Source organism: Triticum aestivum, chromosome 3B (genome assembly GCF_018294505.1).
Source record: "Triticum aestivum cultivar Chinese Spring chromosome 3B, IWGSC CS RefSeq v2.1, whole genome shotgun sequence".
Lineage (NCBI taxonomy): Eukaryota > Viridiplantae > Streptophyta > Magnoliopsida > Poales > Poaceae > Triticum > Triticum aestivum.
This window is the reverse complement of record NC_057801.1, coordinates 764,206,501-764,230,206: the sequence shown is the minus strand read 5'-3', so window position 1 is coordinate 764,230,206 and position 23,706 is coordinate 764,206,501.

Genomic DNA, 23,706 nt, shown 5'->3' with positions numbered 1-23,706 from the left:
GCGTCCATATTTCTTGTGATGTTGTTTTTGATGAGACAAAATTTCCCTTTGCCGACCTTCACCCTAATGCTGGTGCACTCCTTTGCAAAGAAATTCTCCTTCCGCCTTCTCATCTCACTAGATTTGATCAAGTGGGAAATAACTGCAATGATCCAATGTTGACTGGATGTCTTAATATCCTTTGTGAGCCTTGTGATGATGCAGGAGAATGCACAGAAAAAACGGAGTCAAAATGATGAAGAAATACGCTCTAAAGAGCCATATTTCATGTGGTCCGGTGAAGGGAACAAATCCCTCTCGAGATCCGCGGTGCCAGATGCGTCAGCCGCATCATCTCCGGGATCCGGGCATGCATAAGTGTCAGACCGGCCAGGCGGTGCACCAGATTCTACGCCAGCAGTCTCGCCAGACGCGATCAGGCGCAGGCCATCGCACGACGTCTCAGAGCCAGCCACGCGGCACCGCGTGACTGGAGAGAGAGCCTCCTCTGCTCCGCGCCAATTAGAAGCCGACAGCTGGCGGCCAGCCGCTGGGTCCTCCGCTCGGTTTAGGACCCAGCCAATCTGCTATAAAAGGCGAGACCTGCGCCGCCTGATAGCTGCTGGTCTGACAGGCGCGGGATCCCGGGTTGATGGCTGGCCCACGCAATCATGCGCCAATGATGAGGCCCGCGGGATGGGATCTTCTGCGCCTGCTGAACACCTGCGCCTTCACCATCCACCACAGAAGATCCGGCTGCCAACTCTTGAGCTTGCGTTGGTTTTTCCCTTAAAGAGGAAAGGGTGATGCAGCATAGATTAGGCATTTCCCTCAGTTTGAGAACCAAGGTATCAATCCAGTAGGAGACAACGCACAAGTCACCGAATACCTGCACAAACAATCAACAACTTGCACCCAACGCGATAAAGGGGTTGTCAATCCCTTCACGGTTATTTGCAAAAGTGAGATCTGATAGAGATAGATAAATGATAAAGTAAATATTTTTGGTATTTTTGGTTTATAGATCGGAAAGTAAAAGATTGCAAAATAGTATTTCGGAAACTAGTATGATGTAAAAGAGAACTTATATGATGGAAAGGAGACCCAGGGCCATAGGTTTCACTAGTGGCTTCTCTCAAGATAGCAAATATTACGGTGGGTGAACACATTACTGCCGAGCAATTGATAGAAGAGCGCATAATTATGACGATATCTAAGGCAATGATCATGACCATAGGCACACGTCCGTGTCAAGTAGACCGAAACGACGTGAAGCGCCGTTGCCGCCAAATCCGAAGAGGATTGTAGGTTTTCACCCGGCATGAGATCGGGGTGGGTAGATTGGGCCCTCAGCTACACCTTCATAAAGAAAAGCAACCCCCATGGACGATGCCGCCGCTGGGCCAGCCAGACTGGCCAAGGTTTCCCCCGGACCCAAGGTACACCACCAGGGCTCACCATCACCGGAGCCTGCAGCCGCAAAACCACTAGAACAAAGAGAGAGGCAGCAGGAGGGAGGTGAACCACCAGATCTGACGCCGCGACACCAAACCGCCGGGGGATCACCGGCCACCCAATCCGATCCCCGGCAGCCCACCTGCACCGCCGCGCCCGGACGAGGAGGCCAGCCTAGGGGCCGACGCCCCGGATCCACCACCCCCCGCCCCAGATCAGGCAGAGCATAGCCAGCCTGCCGCCACGGCCGCCCCTAGGAACCATCCGGCCGCCACGCCGCCGTGCTCATGGAGACCACCGTGGGCCAGATCGGCGCCACTGCTATAGATCGGGACCTCATCCTTTTAGCTCATAAATATTGTACTTACAAATTAAATAACTTACTTTTAAAACTTGTTAATTTATTATTTTAACATATTCACAATATTTAAGAATAAAATTTCTGAATTATAAAATGACGCTCAAATATTCAAATATTGTACTGTAGTAATATTTACTGCTCACAGCCTCACACGCAACATCATCAGGTCACCCCCCACATACACCCTCCCCAACATCATCTGTACTAATAGGCGTCAAGAAGTTGGAGAGGCGCTGGCTCTTCTACTACTTGCCTAATCTCCACGACGTTTGGCTTTCTCCATGCTTCAGAACGTTCTCCAGTCTCCCTCCCTCTCTCTCTGAATCTCCGATAATCAGTGGTATGCTTCAACTTTTATCTCCCTCCCTCTCAAGCTCTTGTTTTACCTTCTCCCTGTTGGCTCCAATTTCCTCTATTTCCCGAAATGTTTTCTTCAACTTTGAGTTGTTACATTTTTACCTAAAATATTTATTCACGATTCGTTTTTGTTGTAGATCCATTCCGTGGTTAGGAGATGAGCAAGCCATGGAAGAAACGCAAGGAGCTGGATGAACATCGCTACTGGAACCACACAGAGGAACAAGATAAGCGTTTCTTCAAGGTTATGATTGGCGACTTCCATGAGAGAATGGTAAGCTATCTTCAGTTGGGCTCTGTTCTAGCCTCCTAGGATAATTTTATTTTCAGCTGAATTGAGTTCTTGCTTTCTATGGAAACAAAAAAAGAAACTCTGGGAGCGAAATTTGGTCAGATCTGGGCAACTCTCTGTCCTCTCATGTTACTCTGTTTTGCATCTGAACTATAGCAGATGAGCTTTCTTCAGCGATTTCTTCTTTGTAACAGATTTTAGAGTCTCCTGATCTTGTGTGCTTTACCTTGTTTCCTGCAGATCATACCAGATAGGTTTGCTCAACATTTCAGGGGGCAAATAGGACAAACTATTAAGCTAGCATCACGCCATGGTTACACTTTTGATGTTCAGATTACCAAGAATTTGGAGAAACTAGTCCTTGATTCGGGATGGAAGGCGTTTGCTAAAGCCCATAACTTGAGAACGGGGGACTTTCTTGTCTTCAAGTATGATGGCCACTCTCAACTGAAGGTTTTGATTTTTGGCCCGAGCGGTTGCGAGAAAACATGCAATCTGAAGAAAAATGCTGCTCCTGGTAAAGAATGGTGGGGAAACACTGCTGGCATGGTAAACACTTGTCATGATCTTCCCATGAAATTTCCACACAGTGGAAGAAAAATTAAGCCAAGTACAGATAGCTCAAGGCAGGGGAATGACATCATCAATGTCAGCTCGTCGAGCTCTGCTTCAGATTCAGCAGGTTATGATTCACAATGTCAAACCTGCCATACATTATGCCCCATAAAACTTCATATATGCATCACACTTATATTTTCTGTGTTTAGGAGGTGTTTCATCTTCAGAAGATGATCATTCTCTGTCAAGTTGTATCCTCGCAAAGGGCACCCTCTTGAATCTAAATCATGTGCAGAAGAAGCAACTTGAAGAAAAAATCAGAGCTATTAATTCCGAAATCCCCATTTATGGGTGTGTCATAAGCAAGAGCAGTATTTATGGAAAAACCCGCACCCTTGTGAGTCAAAATCTCTGTTCTCGAATGGATACTGTACATTAGTGGTGCTGCATTTTGCAAGCCGGCTGCTATCTCTGCATCTGACTTGCAGAAACCATGTTTGTCTCACCCAAATGCTGTTGGCTTATTCTGCATATTGATTGAAGTTGTAGTTGAGTCGTGTAACCTTTGGGATAGAAAATTCTAGTTGGAGCAGATTGAAGTGTGTCTGGACGTGTATACAGTTCACTACACCATGATGTTTGCTTCGAATTATCATTACTAAAGATCCTTTCTCCCTTTATCAGGGAATATCAAGAAAGTATGCTGAAGTATACCTTCCATTTGTGGAACAAATGGTGACCCTTCAGCACCATGGCAAGAAGTGGGAAGTGCGGTGTTGTGTTAAGAACAGAAAATCCAAAAGGCTTATGAGAGGGTGGATGCATTTTGTGCGTGGCAATAACTTGCAGCTGGGAGATGTCTGCCTCTTTGAGCTACTCAGAAACAAGAAGAAGTATGTGATGAATGTCCATATCATTCGCAAATCCCTTTACAAGAGGTGAAGTTTGGCATACTTCCTACCATTGGTACCAAATTTTGATATGGTGAATTACTGCATCAAGCATTGTTGTAATTGTAACCCAAGAATTGTTTGCCAAAAGATTCTGGGTATTAGCAATTCCCTGTTATACTCCCTCCGTCCCAAAATTCTTGTCTTAGATTTGTCTAGATACAGATGTATCTAATACTAAAACGTGACTTGATACATCCATATTTAGACAAATCTAAGACAAGAATTTTGGGACGGAGGGAGTATAATTTAGGAGTTATGAGCTCAAATCTAATTATGTCTGGGCTGCAGTCCATTGCATCATCTCTCTATCTCACTATACTCTCTCTCCAGGAAATGCGCATCTGAAGAAAAGCTGGCCACAAGATTCAAGAAACAGAAGTAGCAAAAGGAGTTTTGGGTAAGGCCAGAAGAGTGGAGCCCTGACAATATACAGAAGCAAAGAGCTCAGAGTTCATAATAAAGCTCAAGTCCAGTTAGTTTCAGCTGCCTTTTGTGTTATTATGGATGTAATACTCTTAAGACCTTATGTTTAAGTGGATGAACTGTAATGTCAGACAGGACAATATTATGTTAGAGGTTATTGCGTGGATGTACTGTGGGTTATGGTCAGTTGCTGAGTTTTACTGTTTGTTGCAGTGCCTAGGACATACTGTACTTGGGTATCGTATTGTGTGTGCTATACATATTGTCATGAATAGGGGCTGGAAAATACTAAATTCGAATATCAGAGGCATTAATTATGATAAAAAGTGGACTGCACCATTGAACAAGATTGAGGCACTAGTAGAAAAAGCACCTAATATGAGACACATTAGTGCCGGTTTGGTTTTGAGCCGGCACTAATGTGTCCATTAGTGCCGGTTCCAACGGCTAGCCGGCCGTTCTCATTAGTACCGGTTCGTGGCGAACCATTAGTACCGGTTCATGGCACTATCCGGTACTAAAGAGGGTGGTGGCAGGGTGTTGTCAGTCTGGGGCCCGTCCAGCACCTTTAGTACTGGTTCGTGGCACGAACCGGCACTAAAGGTCGACCTACATAAACCCTTCGTCCACCCGAGCTCGCTCTATTCTTCCCCTTTCCCCTCTCCTCCTCTGTTCTTCCCCTCTTCCTCTCGAGCTCATCACACATTTTGCCCAAAATTTGTCAAGATTTGAAGGCCCCCATCCATTCAAATGATCACAAAGGCTAGCAACTTTGTCCTTTCAACTCTCATTGCTAGATTAGCTCTTGCAATGCTTTGTATAGTTATTAATTTGGGAGGAATTATATTTGCTAGTATTTGATTTATATGCAATTTGAGGTAAAAAATAACACTTTGTTTGCATATGTAGGTGTGGTTTACTTAGTGCCTTCTAAATCTCCGTCGTAACCACCGTCGATCGCCCGCACCGTCCCGTCGCCGGCACCACCTTGTGGTGAGGCTCTTGTTCATGAATGTTTTACATTACCAAATTGATGTTTGTGTGATTTGGATATATAGTTACTCGTATAATTATCTTACCCGTACGTTGTTTGTTATACATAGTGCCATGGTTTTGATATCCGTCCCCGTCGGCCCTCGTCCTTGTTATGATTCGGATGTGGTATATTCTCTTTTAAAACTAGTTGTTGCATTTCGTGTTTATGACAAATTATGCCCATCAAGTTGACATAGATATTTTTATCTAGGAGGTATGTGAACCGGAAATTCCAACCGACCCTATTGTCGAGAGGTTAAATTTAGTTGAAAGAGAAAACGAGTATTTGAAAGAAAAATTGAAAAGAATTGAGGGGGAGAAGATGGAATTGGAGTTGCATGTTGCCGATGTCGTCGATGATCACAAGATCAAGATGGAGAAAATGAGGTTGAAGATTAGAAAGATTAGAAAATATGCCATTGATAGTGTGGCTTGGTATCATTATGCTGTTGGATCAATTGTTACCTTAGTTGCGATCTTCATCGCATTTGTTGTTGCATTTAAATTCTTTAGCTAGAGAGTTATTTGTATGTTGCATTTAATTAAGTGCTGTATATGAACTTTATGTATGAACTTGTATTAATTTGGTCTATTGGTGTTGTGTAATGAAGATGAGCCGACAATGGATGTATGATGACCGATGCTCTCCCGAGTTCATTAATGGCGTGCATACTTTTCTGCTTGCCGCTGAGGCAAACAAGCGGGCGGATGGTTTTATGCCTTGTCCATGTGCTGGCTGTAAGAATGGTCACAGTTACTCTACGTCAAGAACCATTCACGTCCACCTATTTGAGTCCGGTTTCATGCCCCACTATAATGTTTGGACCAAGCACGGAGAAATAGGGGTTATGATGGAAGACAATGAAGAAGAAGAGGACGACGACGGCTATCCTGGCCATGGGTTCCCTGAATACGATGATACAACAATGGGGGAAGAAGCTGAGCCGGCAATGCGTGAAGAAGCTGAAGAAGAGGCATCAGATGAGCCCGCTGATGATCTAGGTCGGGCCATTGCCGATGCAAAGAGAAACTGCGCAAGTGATCTGGAGAGGACGAAGTTGCAGCGCATGTTAGAGGATCACAAGAAATTGTTGTACCCGAATTGCGAAGCTGACAAAAAAAAGTTGGGCACCACACTTGAATTGCTGCAATGGAAGGCAGAGAATGGTGTATCTGACAAGGGATTTGGAAAGTTGCTGGTAATGATAAAGAATATGCTTCCAAAGGACAACGAATTGCCCGAGAGTACGTATGAAGCAAAGAAGGCTGTCTGCCCTCTAGGGTTAGAGGTGCAAAAGATACATGCATGCCCTAATGACTGCATCCTCTACCGCGGTGAGTACGAGGATTTGAACGCTTGCCCGGTATGCGGTGCATTGCGTTATAAGATCAGTCGCGATGACCCTGGTGATGTCGAGGGCGAGCGCCCCAGGAAGAAGATTCCTGCCAAGGTGATGTGGTATGCTCCTATAATACCACGGTTGAAACGTTTGTTCCAAAACAAAGAGCATGCGAAGGCGATGCGGTGGCACGCAGAAGATCGTAAGAAAGACGGAAAGTTGAGAGTACCCGCTGACGGTTCGCAGTGGAGAAAAATCGAGAGAAAGTACTGGGAGGAGTTTGCAGGTGACCCAAGGAACGTATGGTTTGGTCTAAGCGCAGATGGCATTAATCCTTTTGGGGAGCAGAGCAGCAACCATAGCACGTGGCCTGTGACTCTATGTTTGTATAACCTTCCTCCTTGGTTGTGCATGAAGCGGAAGTTCATTATGATGCCAGTGCTCATCCAAGGCCCTAAGCAACCCGGCAACGACATTGATGTGTACCTAAGGCCATTAGTTGAAGAACTATTACAGCTGTGGAATGGAACAGGTGTACGTGCGTGGGATGAGCACGGACAGGAAGAATTTGACCTAAAGGCGTTGCTGTTCGTGACCATCAATGATTGGCCTGCTCTCAGTAACCTTTCAGGACAGACAAACAAGGGATACCGCGGATGCACGCACTGTTTGGATGATACCGACAGTATATATTTGGATAGTTGTAGGAAGAATGTGTACCTGGGACATCGTCGATTTCTTCCGACAAGGCATCCCGTAAGAAAGAAAGGCAAGCATTTCAAAGGTGAGGCGGATCACCGGACGAAGCCTCGCCACCGTACTGGTGCTGATGTACATGATATGGTAAAGGATTTGGAGGTAATCTTTGGAAAGGGTCCTGGCGGAAAACCTGTTCCGAAGGACGCTGACGGACGCGCACCCATGTGGAAGAAGAAATCTATATTTTGGGACCTGCCATATTGGAAAGACCTAGAGGTCCGCTCCGCAATCGACGTGATGCACGTGACGAAGAATCTTTGCGTGACCCTGCTTGGCTTTTTGGGCGTGTATGGGAAGACAAAAGATACACCAGAGGCACGGGAGGACCAGCAACGTATGCACGGAAAAGACGGCATACATCAGGGTCAGGCCAGCTACGCTCTTACCAAAGAAGAGAAGGAAATCTTCTTCGAATGCCTGCTCAGCATGAAGGTACCGTCTGGCTTCTCGTCGAATATAAAGGGAATAATAAATATGGCAGAGAAAAAGTTCCAGAACCTAAAGTCTCATGACTGCCACGTGATTATGACGCAACTCCTTCCGGTTGCACTGAGGGGGCTTCTACCGGAAAACGTTCGATTAGCCATTGTGAAGCTATGTGCATTCCTCAATGCAATCTCTCAGAAGGTAATCGATCCAGAAATCATACCAAGGTTACAGAATGATTTGGTGCAATGTCTTGTCAGTTTCGAGTTGGTGTTCCCACCATCCTTCTTCAACATCATGACGCACGTCCTAGTTCACCTTTGCGAAGAGATTAACGTTTTGGGTCCTGTATTTCTACACAATATGTTCCCCTTTGAAAGGTTCATGGGAGTCTTGAAGAAATATGTTCATAACCGTGCTAGGCCAGAAGGAAGCATCTCGAAGGGCCATGAAAATGAGGAGGTCATTGAGTTTTGTATTGACTTCATTCCTGACCTTAAGCCGATTGGTGTTCCTGAATCGCGGCATAAGGGCAGACTGGAAGGAAAAGGCACGCTAGGAGGGCATCAAATAATATGTATGGACGGGCATTCTCTCACTGAAGCACACTACACAGTTCTACAGAATTCCGCCTTGGTGGCTCCGTATATGGAGGAACACAAGAATTTTCTACAGTCCAAACACCCGGAGAAGTCTGACGACTGGATTACACGCGAACAAACGAGGACTTTCGCCGGTTGGTTGCAGAAACGTGCCCTGAATGATGGCGATATTCAAAATGACATGTACTCGCTGTCCCAGTTACCATCTTCGAATATAATGACTTTCAAAGGGTACCAGATAAATGGGAATACATTTTACACGATCGCCCAAGATAAGAAGAGCACCAACCAAAACAGTGGTGTCCGCTTTGATGCAACAACCAACACGGGAAAGGAAACATATTATGGTTACATAGAGGACATATGGGAACTTAACTATGGATCAGGTGATTTGAAGGTCCCTTTGTTTCGGTGCAAATGGGTCAATATGACACGAGGCGGGGTAACGGAAGACCCGCAGTACGGAATGACAACAGTGGATCTCAACAATCTTGCGTATGCAGACGAACCATTCGTCCTAGCCAATGATGTGGCGCAGGTTTTTTATGTGAAAGACATGTCTTCCAGGCCGAGAAAAAGAAAAGATAAGGAAGCGAATGGATCATACGACGAGCCAAAGCGCCACATAGTTCTTTCAGGAAAAAGAAACATCGTGGGAGTGGATGACAAGACAGACATGTCAGAAGATTATGAAAAGTTTGATGAAATTGCTCCATTCACAGTGAATATTGACACGAGCATCCTGTTAAATGATGAAGATTTTCCATGGTTACGGCGCAAAGGGACACACGCGAAGAAAAAGTTTCACACCGAAAGATCTGGGATGTGATCGGCTTCACTATCATCACTTTCTTCTGTGTTTCACACCCAGGAGGGAATGTCTGTAATAATTAGGGTAGTTATGTGTTTTGGCATTTGAAACGCGAAGAAATTTTATGTGCAAACAAATTCTTTTCATGCATTTACTGATTTTTTCCAGCTAAATGACCCTGAAATTGAAAAGCATTTCAAATAAACTCAGAAAAGGTTGAAAGTTGGCATGGTATCATAATTTCATACAAATAGCATGTGCAAGAAAGTAGAGAGGGTTACGGCAAAAACTGGATGCACTTCGTGTATAAAATGGACAATCTCTTTCGAAGTATCAGGGTTTCCGACGAAAACTGAACTGTTACAAAGGCATTTCATTTTTTAAATAACCTAAGCATTACCAAATTGAATATAATGATAAAACACACTAATATTAAACATAAGAAAAAAGAATCACTGAAAAAACTTTTTTCAAAGTTAAGTTATTCACAAACTAGTGATTCACACAAATTTCAAATAATTCAAAATTTAAACTATTCAAATTTGAAAACTACCGGCATTAACAGAAAGTTTGTAATTTTTTGTACTGAAAGCAAAAATATTCACAAAGAAACTCTAAATATAGAAAAAAACAACTCAAAAATAAATAAAACAAAAATAAATAAAGCAAAAAAAATTAAGAAAAAAAAGTCCGCCTACTGGGCCAAAGCGGCCTGCATACGACTAGCAACACAACCTTTTGTTGGGCCAGGATGCAGGCTCGCAAAGGCCCAGTAGGCCCACTGGGCGAAGAGGACAGGTAGGCCCAGTAGGCCAGGTAAGGAGAGGAGCTCGAGAGAGCTACCGCACTGGGGCTTATAAACCAGTGCGGTAGCCCTTCGACTAGCGAGGTGGGACTAAACTTGCGCACCACCTGGAGCCAGCGCACCCCTTTAGTACCGGGTCGTGGCTCCAACCGGTACTAAAGACCCCCCCTTTAGTACCGGTTGGTGCCACGACCCGGTACTAAAGGGGGTGCGCTTCCCGCTGCTTGGCCTGGCCAAAACAGACCTTTAGTACCGGTTGGTGGCTCCAACCGGTACTAAAGGTCCATTGTATATATACTACACTTGAAAAAAATTCAGTTTTCCTATGTTCTTCCCTCTGTTTCCCTCCGTCGCGCCGCCCGGCCCCGATCGTCGCCGCCCCGCCCCTCGTCGCCGACCCCGGCCGTCGCCGCCCCTCGTCGCCGGCCCCGTCGACGTCGCCGCCCCGGCCGTCCCCGTCCCCGTCGGCGCGCCCCGCCCCGCCCCGTCCCGTCGCCCCGGCCGCCCCGCCCCGTCGTCGCCGGCCCACCCCGTCGTCGCTGCCCCGTCGTCGCCGCCCCGTCCCGTCGCCTCGTCGTCGCCGCCCCGTCCCGTCGCCTCGTCGTCGCCGGCCCGTCGTCGCCTCGCCGATGAGCTCGCCCCGGCCGCCATGTCCACTCACACACACACACTACACACACACACACACACACACACACACACTACACACACACATTAGTTTGTTTGTTATAAATTTTTCTGTTTTTTAGTTATAAAAATGTTAGAAATTATTCTGTTTTTTAGTTATATAAATATTAGAAATGTTAGTTTTATAGAAATGTTATAAATGTTTTCTGTTTTTTAGTTATAGAAATATTTATAGAAATGTTAGCAATTTTTCTGTTTTTTAGTTATATAAATATTAGAATTGTTATGGAAATGTTAGTTATATAATCAGGAAATTTTAGAATTAGTTTTAGTTAGATGAATTAGATTAATGTCAAATTGTTAGAATTTGCATATATATAGAATTTTAGTTATCACAATTCAATCATTTAAAAAATGTTATTTTTTGCGGGCATATAGTATTTGTTCTCGACGATATGCCTGGCCCGCATCCTCGCCATCGACCCGTTCAAGCCGACGTCCTGCTTGAGGGGACCCATGTCCGGGATTGGGCTCCGCCGGGCTGGCACTGGGAGGTGCTACCTGGAGGGGCGCGCCGCTTGGTGAGGAACCCGACCTCGGGTCCCGTCGTCGACCCTGATCTTCTTTGGTGGCGTTCGCATGGGCCACATTCGGTGCAGAGGCAGCCGGCCCCGCCGGAGGTGGTGCGTCGCCGTATCAGGGAGGAAGATGAGCACGTCCATCGCTACATGGCTGCTATGGACGACGTCAGGTTCTCCACTACTGGCGGGTTCTTTGGGCAGATGACCGGAGATATGATCCTGTGATGGTTCCTTCTTTTTGGGTGTGCACCGCCCACACCCCAGGAACCGCGAGTGGCGCCCTAGATTCTTCTGTAGTACTCGATCTTTATTAGGTACCTAGCCAGTGATGTATTCGATATATAATATTCGAGACGATGTATTCGAGATTATATATATTAAGACGATCGATAATGTATTCGAGATTATATATTCGAGACGATGTATTCGAGATTCAGTTTTTCCTTATTGATTAATTGCATCCATGCATTGTAATTTGAATACTAAATTGTTTTATATTTCTTCTGTATTATTAGTAAAGTAAAAGCTATGGCGGACAATACCGGCAGAGAGAGAGAAGAGGAATTGTTCGACATCATACGCAGCCCTCACAGGCTAGATGATCTGAATGAAGCAGATGACGGCTCCCAATATCTTAACAATACCGGAGAGGGTGATGAAAAGATATTCGATCTCGACGACCGGGCTGATGAAGTCATGAACTATGATTATGATTATGACACAGACAATGTTTGTGATGACACAGACAATGCTGATCTTCAAATAACAAACACTACCGGCGAGGTATATTTATATAAGCATGCATCATGGTGATCATCACATATTTTTTTATTGAAGATATATTAACGAATCGATCTTTCTTCTTTCAGCCCTCCGGATCGAGCAAATCTGCTTCTACAGACAGCAAGACAAAGCGAGGCCCGGGCAGATTGTTGAAGGATGGTGTAAAGTACCACATCGAATCCATCAAACCTAGTGGCGAACCCCTCACGCCTAAGAACATTGCGAACAAGTGGACTCGTCAGTGCGGAGTTCTTGTGAAGGACAAACTCCCTATCTCCATTCAAGAATGGAAAGAGCCAAAGACTAAACGTCCAGGTGTTACTTGGGTCGACAAAAGGGCCAAAGGAGACCTGGTCAAATCTCTGATGGAACATTTCACCCTACCAGATCATTTCACTAAAGCAGATGTGGACAAAGTCATGGCCGCTGCTCTTAAGAAGATGGCAATTGCATTCAACACCCACAAGAAAACTGTATGGGCCAACTACCTTGCTAATGAAAGGAAGACTCCAGATTTCACGGGAACACTGGAGAAGCAAAGAGAACACTGGGACGATTTCGTGACCTTCAAGGATTCAGAAATATCTAAGGAACGGTCGATGAAAAACAAGGCAAATGCCGCAAGAAAGACATAGTTCCATAGGATGGGTCCAGGTGGCTACGCGGTGGGATTGCCTAAGTGGGATAAGTCTGAGCAAGAGATGGAGGATGCAGGGGTCACTCCGGTTACCCGGCACTGGCCCCCCAGGTGCAGAACTTGGTTCTATGCGCATGGGGGAGCGTTGGACCCGAAGATAGGTGGAGTTTCAAAGAAGGCAAGTCTAAAAGGAGCCGAACAAAAGATAATTGACGCAATAGATGAAGCTTGAAGGGGGGTGTTCACGCCCAACAGAGAGAACGACGAGCTTACGCGCGCCCTAGGAAATCCTGAACACCCGGGAAGAACACGAGGCATGGGCGTTATTCCCTGGTATGAGGGCTTTTCAGAATGGAACGAGGACTACAGGAGCCGTGCAAGAAGGAAGATGGAGGAGGAGAAGAAAAGGAAGCTGGAGGAGGAGCAGAGGAAGCAGGACGCAGAACTCCTTCACGGCCTAGAAGCAAGGCACGCGGACCTGGCACTCAAATTCCAGCAGCAGCAACAGCAGATCGACTCACTTAGCCAGGAAAGGGGGTCTCAGCAGCGGCAGCAGCAAGCGGATGATCGTCCCGCATTAGATAGCACCGTCCCATCCATGCCGAGAAGCAGCGTTGGTTCTGCCCCGGGCGACACACTGCTGGATAAATACCCTGTGGATGACGTCATAGAGAACACTAACTGTGAGCTACACTCCAAAATGAAGAACGTATCCATGAAGGTGGCGGACGGTGTTGCTTTTCCAGTTACCCCCGAAGCAACCTACCATTGCATCCCGATTCCAGAGGGCTATGCTCGTGTCATGGTTGATGAAGTGGTGGACCCACATTCGGGGCTAACGCTTGACATTCCTGGAGGTGATGACGAGCGCACACTGGGAGTGGCCATACATCGTATCATCCTATGGAGAAAGGATTGCATCATCTTTCAAAGTCCACCGACACCGCGTCGTCTGCCGACTCCTCGAAGTTCGCCACCGAGTCAGCAGACTCCCGCTCCTCCAAGTCCACGAACGCGTGAGACGACTCCTCCTCGAAGTCCGCCACCTCCTCCAAGTCCTCGAACGCATGAGCTGACTCCATTGGTTTCAAGCCCGGCACAGCGTCATGCCACTTCTCCGGTTGCAAGTCCGGCACCGTGTCAGGCCACACCTGCTTCTTCAAGTCCGGCACATCGCCAGGCCACTTCTCCTGGTCCAACTCCATGCCAGCCGTCTCCGCCGGCTCAGCAATCGCAGAAGAGACATCCCGCAGCTTTGGTGCGTAGCGGCACGAGTCGAGGTAGTTCAGGAAGTACAGGCGAAGGCAAGCGATATAAATATGGTCCAGGCCTCACTCCTCTTCCTCAGAGGCCTTACGACATGACTAAGGAGCAAAACACAACCATAGTGCAAGCCCAAGTGGACGCCCATTTTGGACCAAAACCGGAACCGCCGCCAAAGGAGAAAGTGCCTGAGAAAGTAATTGACCACTTCATTCGTATGGCTAGAGAACCAGCTCCCAAGCCTGTTGACACGGACTATGAGCGCCAAATCAGGAAGGCACATCGAGCACGACTACAGAAGGAAGCGAGCTCAAGCTCGAGCCAACAAGCAGCTGGCAAAAAATGCGGGAAAACCGTTTCCCAGTTGGGAGAACAGGCGGCGCAAGCGATCCCCCCGCTTGTTGTGCTAACAACACATGAGAGGAGTAGTACGCGCGCCAAATATTATTGTGGGCAAACTGTTAGCGTTCCCCAGCATGACGATGTGGTAATAACAGAGGATCATATAATGCAGGCTCAAATGCTCAATATCTCTGTTGGACAACTCCTCGAAATCGAGCCCATGCCTACGCTTAAAGAATCGGAAATAGCATGGCAATATGTCCGGGGCAAACCTTTGGTCCATCCAGACAAGGTCAAAAACCTCCCAACGAGAATATATCAATTGCATCAATGGTACATGAACATTACCAAGATTTCCAATCAAGAGTCCCTCATGGTGAATGTCAAGCATGAGCATTATTACCATGAGAAAGTTCTGGCCATTGAGTATCCAGAACTATTTCAGTTATTTAATCAAGACACACTCGACAAGTCTATCGTCAATTGCTGTTGTCTGTAAGTGATTTCTTTCTGTAATTAAGTATCAAGCTAGTTATGTACTGATAATTTTGATCAATCATTATATGTAATTATCCTAACTATATTTTTTTTCTGTGGTATTATATGCAGGATGAAGATGTATGAAATGAAAAAAGCTGGACGCTATGGCGTTGGGTTCATTGACCCAAATAACATTAATCAGGAAATATGGGAGATTGAACATTGTCAAGCTGCTGTAGAGGAAAGCATGCTAGAGTTCTTGAAGCGCCTCAATACCAATGAAGATATACTACTTCCTTACAACTTCCCGTGAGTCACACTGTCTTGTACTACAAATTATGTTGTTGCTTACTAGCTAGCTAGATGTTAATAATTAAGTGTATACGGTTTACGGTAGTTGATTAATTTTATGCACATGCCCGCTTAATTAAGACATGCAAACGTGTGCGTATGCAGTTGGCACTGGGTCTTGTTAGACATTAAAGTCGAGGAAGGAAAAGTTGAATTACTGGACTCACTAACTAAAGAAGATAAAGACTACACCATCGTGAAGGAGATAGTCAACAGGTAATTTCAATCATTATTAACTATTAGTTCCTGATATGAACTATTTAATAACTCCTTTATTAATTTTCTTTGCCGGCGGACAGGGCATGGACAAAGTTCATCAAGGTGACTCCAGGCACATGGCCAAAAAAGTTGTTCTGGCATCGACCCAAGGTAAGTAATTAAGTAGTACTAGCTATCTCTTTAATTCTTGTTTCAATATCATTAATTAATTATCATGCTTGATTAATCATTATCTGATTCAATTCCATTCTCATAAAAGCCCTGAGGCAGGCGTCGGGGAATAATCTGTGTGCATTCTACGTTTGCGAGAACATTCGCATGATGACGTGCGAAAAGAGCAGATCTGATAGACAGGACTGGGTACGTTTTTGTCAGAACACTATTCACACCATTATTGATATCTAGTCACACAACTAACACACATGCATATTGATCTCCTTCTTAACAGTTCAGATCGGTGCGGGATAAGCTCCTACCATCGGACCGCATACAAGCACTTCAAGAGGAAATAGCCGGATTTTTGCTCGACCAGGTCATAAATCCCAAAGGAGAATACTATTACCCGCTACCGCCCCCATGAACCACTTGTCATCGTGCTCCGAAGGCACCAAGGCAACATGTAGGAGAAATTGTATATGTATATACATGTGTATGTGTGAATAGTTAATGGTGTTGGCTGTGAGACATTCGATGATATATTATATATATATATATATATATGCGGTTCTACGTACGAGAAAATCTATTTAATATATATGCATAACGTGTACAATTTTTAGTATCGTGAAATACCAGCAAACAAAAAAGAATTAAATGGAAAATAAAGCCAAATTGAAAACATAAAATTAAAGCAAAATTTAAAAAAAACACCCAAACATTTAGTACCGGTTGGTGTTACCAACCGGTACTAATGTCCTACACGCACACGGACCTGGCTCGTGCCACGTGTTTGCACTTTAGCGCCGGTTCGTGACGAACCGGTACTAAAGGGGGGAGGGGGCTTTAGTCCCCACTCTTTAGTGCCGGTTCGCCAACCGGCACTAAAGGCCGTCACGAACCGGCACTAAAGCCCGGTTCTGCACTAGTGAGGAAATAGGATGTGTCGTCTTTATCTTCAAGAAACAAATCGAGATTTCTTTGATCAGAGATATTTAAATACTTCTATCTTAGAAGGCTAATAAGTTTGAATATCTGACCTCTATGGGGCACTCAGGAGGATTGCTCGTTGTCTAGAATGATAATATATTCATAAGGGAAAATATTTCAAAATGAATTTTCCCTGTCTGTTTCATTTACTTCAGTCCACAATGGCGATTCCTGGATATTAACCAATGTTTATAGCCTTAGTCAGCAAGAAAAATTTCTTTGATTGGTTTCAAAGCATTACAATGCCAGATGATCAATCATAGTGGGAGACATTAACTTCATTAGATATCCTGAAAATAGGAACAAAGAAGGGAGGGTGGGACACACAGGATATGATGCACTTAGTGAAGCCACCAGTCACTTGGATTTGGTAGAGATTCCTTTAAAAGGAAGAAGCGAGCAATATGCAAGATATTTCTCTTCTTTAGCGTTTGGAATGGTTTTTTTCTTAGAAGCTTGGACCCTGTCATACCCAAATAATTTGGCTATCTCCCTAGCCAAGACCACTTCTGATTATACTCCATGTGTCATAAAAGTTGGCACTTCAATACCCAAGCGAAACTTATTCATATTTGAGAACTATTGGCTTGATCACCCAGATTTTCAACAGCCTGTCAAGAACATTTGGCATCAATCTGTCAATGAACTGGATAGTGCAAAGGTTATTACTGTTAAATTCATAACACTAACCAAATATATCAAATTGTGAGCCAGAAATTTATCAAATCTATTAGAAGCAATTCAAAAATACAAATACAGTTACTTGCATTTTTTTTCAAAATTGCGAACATGTATCAAATTCACAAATATTTTTTTTTTCTGAATTCACAAAAAAAAACTGAAAACGCGAACATTTTTTGAAGTCAGGAACTTTTTCTGAATTTTCAAATAATTTTTGAATCAACAATTTTATTTGAATTCATGAACTTTTTTTATTTAACGAACATTCTTCGAAATCGTCAGTTTCAAATTCATGCACATTTTTAAAGTTATGAACTTCTTTCAAAATCAGAATATTTTTTGCAATCACAAAAGATTTTAATGAATTCACAACATTTTTGAAAATCACAAACATTTTTTGAAACTTGTGAATATTTTTAAAATTTGTGAACAATTTTTGTACTGGCAAATATTTTTTGTATTTTGCGAACCTTTTTTGATTCCGTTAAAATGTTTTTGCATCCGTGAACATTTCTTGAATTCAAAATATTTTTTCAAATTCACAAACTATTTTCGAAATTCCGAACATTTTTCCAAGTCATGAACATTTTTTTTAAAACCGGACATTTTTTGAAATTTAGAACATTTTTCAAATTCATGAATAGATTTTGAAATCCTAAGAAAATCGAATCTGATTTATGAACAGTTGTCAAAGTAAAAAAGAAAAAAAGGGTCGCCCAGCCCGCACATTGGCCAGCTCAGGGACTGGCTAGATAGACACAAGAGTGAATTCTGAAGAAAAAAAAAAGACACAAGCGTGTAGCGTGGAAGAGGCATCTCTGAATTTGTTCCTATAACCTGAACCCTACGGGTATTCCCTTTTTTCGAAACGGAAACCCTACGGGTATTCCTCCCTTGCATGAACTCAGTTCATTCATAGGATTCCATCTTCCTCGGCTCGACGCTGAGGGTTGTATCTTGTACTGCACTGAGTTTATCTCTGATCGATTCGCGAACAAAAATATCTCTGACAGATTCGACTGTTGGGACAACCAAGAAGAAAAACCGATCTTAATTGCATCGATCTGCTACAATTATTCAGTCTAGTCAGTATGACTCAGGAATCGGTCGAAAGTTCGATTTTTTTCATGCTTTCCTTGTGTAATTTTTTAGAACCCACGTAAGCTTCAAAAGATGCTCCCTCCGTCCCATAATATAAGAACGTTTTTGACACTACACTAGTCTAAAAAACACTCTTATATTATGGGACAGAGGGAATAGCATATATAGGTCGATCGTTTGCATAAAGTGAAAACAATCTTAGATTCCATCCATGTCGGCTCGGGGAACACGTGCGTGTATCCATATGGAGACGCCTCGCATCGCATCCTACACCGTCAACGCGCCACAGTGCATGAGTACGTACGTCTGAATACTGTGGTATGACGCCAATATGTGTACTATTCCTTCCGTCCGAAAATACTTGTCATCAAAATGAATAAAAAAGGATGCATCTAGAACTAAAATACATCTAGATACATCCCCTTTTATTCATTTTAATGACAAGTATTTCCGGACGGAGGGAGTACCTACTACGTACTACCGCTGTCCCTATCTATCCCCCGAAAGTTAAGCAGACACTAATTTTAGGCAAAGGCTGTTTCATGAAACTTCTATTCAAATGTATCACACACTTTTGGATCCGGCGATTTTGTGCCAGAAAATCAACAACGAATTTTATCCATCAAACCATGATTTTTTGTAAATTACATGGGTATACAACTGGTGTAAGTTTCCATGCAGTGACACAAGACACTGTTGTCAAATACTTCTACATGGCAACCGTAGACTTTGTAGTGCTTGGATCACGAGCTTCAGTGTTATCTTTATTTCAAACACAATATATACTCTAGCTTACTACCTTCTTTTTTTTTCGGGGAAAACTTTCAATCTATTCATCTTCAATCATGGTAGTACAACGAACACTAGAAATAATAAAAATTACATCTAGATCTGTAGACCACCTAGCGACGACTACAAGCACTGAAGCGAGCCGAAGGCGCGCCGCTGTCATCGCCCCTCCATCGCCGGAGCCGGACAAACCTTGTTGTAGTAGACAGTCGGGAAGTCGTCGTGCTAAGGCTTATTCCATTGACACTCACATGATACTATAATCAGACCCTCCATCCCACTTCCTACGAAGCATTGGAAATTCGTTACCTACTTATTCGTGCCGATTTATTCTGACCTTGGTGTGGAAATTCTTGATGATGTAGAAGATCAGGCCTCCGCCCGGAAAGCTGTGCGAGATCAAGGATTAGAGAGAATCAGACGCAAGATGGATCAACTACGAAAGGATCTGGAAAAGAGAAGGAGGGAAGGAATCCGAGAGGAAAAGGAAAGCGGGGCTAGGGTTTACCAACTGGGCGATCCGCCTGATCGTGGCGGAGACCCTGGGCCTATTCGAGACAATCCGAAATCAAACAGAAAGGAAGGAAATCACAAAATTGCTGGCCTCAGCACGGATCACATGGCAACAGGAGATACGGAGGGGAGTATAAAGGATCTGCCTATGGAAGGGAGACGTGCTCAAGAACACCCATCCAACATCACAGGCCTTCCCGAGTGTTTAGGCATGGCGGAACGGGATCCTCGCAAGAACAAGGCGCCACTGCTCCAGGAGGAGGTAGCATCAAGCGGCAAGGCCGGTGCAGGCACGAAGCAGATGGAACACGGTGGCCCGTCGCGGGACTGTGGTGTTCGGTACCACACTCCCGTGGTCCAAGGAGCACAAGCGGCTATGGTGGCGGGGCACGCCGACGCTGGCCTGGCGGTGACTCTGACTCTCCCAATCACTGTGGGGGAGCAGGAGGATGCAGTCGTCGGCCTGGACCTCTCCAGACAGAGAGCGGCGATGAGATCAAGATGGATTGCCATCGGTTTGTTTTTCTCCATGCAGTTGTGCAGTGTCGGTGGGCTATTTCAGGACCTGAAGAACAAGTGGGGGCTGCGGGGTCGCCTCAACTACTCTCCGCTCAAGAACAATAGATTCATACTCAAGTTCGAGAGAGAGGGTGACCTTCGCTTCATCCTCAACAATGGCCCCTGGACTCACCGGGGCGATGCATTCCTGATGGTAGCGGTGGACGGGACCGCTCGACCAGGGGATGTGGAGGTGGCTCACATGCCAATCTCGGCACGCATCTTCGACGCTCCCCCAATCATGTTCTTCGACGCGGTTGCGCGCAAGCTGGGTGCCAAACTAGGCGAGGTTCTTGAGGTCGATTCAGATAGAGAGGGGAGGATATGGGGTGAGTCTATAAGAGTTAGGATCAAACATGATGTGGACGAGCCACTCCGTAGCAGGATAGAGTTTCATGACTTAGGAGAAGATGTCAAGTACCGCCTCAATGTAAAATATGAGAGGCTTCCTCGCTTTTGTAGGTTTTGTGGTCATCTTGGGCATGGCCAATGTTGGGGAACGTAGTAATTTCAAAAATTTCCTACGCACACGCAAGATCATGGTGATGGCATAGCAACGAGAGGGGAGAGTGTTGTCCACGTACCCTCGTAGACCGTAAGCGGAAGCGTTATGACAACGCGGTTGATGTAGTCGTACGTCTTCACGATTCGACCGATCCAAGCACCGAACGTACCGCACCTCCGTGTTCAGCACACGTTCAGCTCGATGACGTTCCCCGGGCTCCAATCCAGCAAAGCGTCGGGGATGAGTTCCGTCAGCACGACGGCATGGTGATGATGATGTTCTACCGGTGCAGGGCTTCGCCTAAACTCCGCGACGATATGACCGAGGTGGAATATGGTGGAGGGGGGCACCGCACACGGCTAAGGAACGATCCGTAGATCAACTTGTGTGTCTATGGGGTACCCCCCTCCGTATATAAAGGGGGAGAGGAGGAGGGGGCCGGCCAAGAGGGGAGGCGCGCCCTAGGGGGGGCAAACCTACTCCAAGTAGGTTTGGCCCCCGTTTCCTATTAGGAGTAGGAGAGGGAAGGAAGAGAGGGGAGGGAAGAAGGAAAGGGGGGGGGGGCCCTCCCAATTCGGATTGGGCTTGGGGGGCGCGCCCCCTCCTTTGCTCCTTCTCCCTCCCTTCCACTAAGGCCCAATAAGGCCCATATACTTACCGGGGGGTTCCGGTAACCTCCCGGAACTCCAGTATAGTCCCAATCTCATCCGGAACCTTTCCGGTGTCCAAATATATCCGTCCAATATATCAATCTTTATGTCTCGACCATTTCGAGACTCCTCGTCATGTCCGTGATCACATCCGGTACTCCGAACAACCTTCGGTACATCAAAACTTATAAACTCATAATAAAACTGTCATCGTAACGTTAAGCGTGCGGACCCTACGGGTTCGAGACCTATGTAGACATGACCTAGAACTATTCTCGGTCAATAACCAATAGCGGAACCTGGATGTTCATATTGGTTCCTACATATTCTACGAAGATCTTTATCGGTCAAACCGCATAACAACATACGTTGTTCCCTTTGTCATCGGTATGTTACTTGCCCGAGATTCGATCGTCGGTATCCAATACCTAGTTCAATCTCGTTACCGGTAAGTCTCTTTACTCGTTCCGTAATACATCATTTCATAACTAACTCATTAGTTACAATGCTTGCAAGGCTTAGGTGATGAGTATTACTGAGAGGGCCCAAAGATACCTCTCCGACAATCAGAGTGACAAAACCTAATCTCGAATTATGCCAACTCAACATGTACCTTTGGAGACACCTGTAGAGCACCTTTATAATCACCCAATTACGTTGTGACGTTTGGTAGCACACAAAGTGTTCCTCCGGTAAACGGGAGTTGCACAATCTCATAGTTGCAGGAACTTTGTATAAGCCATGAAGAAAGCAATAGCAACATACTAAACGATCAAGTGCTAAGCTAACGGAATGGGTCAAGTCAATCACATCATTCTCCTAATGATGTGATCCCATTAATCAAATGACAACACATGCCTATGGTTAGGAAACATAATTACCTTTGATCAATGAGCTAGTTCAAGTAGAGGCATACTAGTGACACTATGTTTGTCTATGTATTCACACATGTATCATGTTTCCGGTTAATACAATTCTAGCATGAATAATAAACAATTTATCATGATATGAGGAAATAAATAATAACTTTATTATTGCCTCTAGGGCATATTTCCTTCAGTCTCTCACTTGCACTAGAGTCAATAATCTAGATTACATAGTAATGATTCTAACACCCATGGAGTCTTGGTGCTGATCATGTTTTGCTCGTGAGAGAGGCTTAGTCAATGGGTCTGCAATATTCAGATCCGTATGTATCTTGCAAATCTCTATGTCTCCCACTTGGACTTGGTCCTGAATGGAATTGAAGCGTCTCTTGATGTGCTTGGTCCTCTTGTGAAATCTGGATTCCTTTGCCAAGACAATTGCACCAGTATTGTCACAGAAGATCTTCATTGGTCCCGATGCACTAGGTACAACACCTAGATCGGAAATGAACTCCTTCATCCAGACTCCTTCATTTGCTGCTTCCGAAGCAGCTATGTACTCCGCTTCACATGTAGATCCCGCCACGACGCTTTGTTTAGAACTGCACCAACTTACAGCTCCACCATTTAATAAAAATACGTATCCGGTTTGCGATTTAGAATCGTTCGGATCAGTGTCAAAGCTTGCATCGACGTAACCATTTACGACTAGCTCTTTGTCACCTCCATATATGAGAAACATATCCTTAGTCCTTTTCAGGTATTTCAGGATGTTCTTGACCGCTGTCCAGTGACCCACTCCTGGATTACTTTGGTACCTCCCTGCCAAACTAATAGCAAGGCACACATCAGGTCTGGTACACAGCATTGCATACATGATAGAGCCTATGGCTGAAGCATAGGGAACTCCTTTCATTTTCTCTCTATCTTCTGCAGTGGTCGGGCATTGAGTCTGACTCAACTTTATACCTTGTAATACAGGCAAGAACCCTTTCTTCGCCTGTTCCATATTGAACCTTTTCAATACTTTATCAAGGTACGTGCTTTGTGAAAGTCCAATCAAGCGTCTTGATCTATCTCTATAGATCTTAATGCCCAATATGTAAGCAGCTTCACCGAGGTCTTTCATTGAAAAACTTTTATTCAAGTATCATTTTATGCTATCCAGAAATTCTATATCATTCCAATCAACAATATGTCATCCACATATAATATTAGAAATGCTACAGAGCTCCCACTCGCTTTCTTGTAAATACAGGCTTCTCCAAAAGTCTGTATAAAACCATATGCTTTGATCACATTATCAAAGCGTTTATTCCAGCTCCGAGAGGCTTGCACCAGACCATAGATTGATCGCTGGAGCTTGCACACTTTGTTAGCTCCCTTAGGATCTACAAAACCCTCCGGTTGCATCATATACAACTCTTCTTCCAGAAATCCATTCAGGAATGCAGTTTT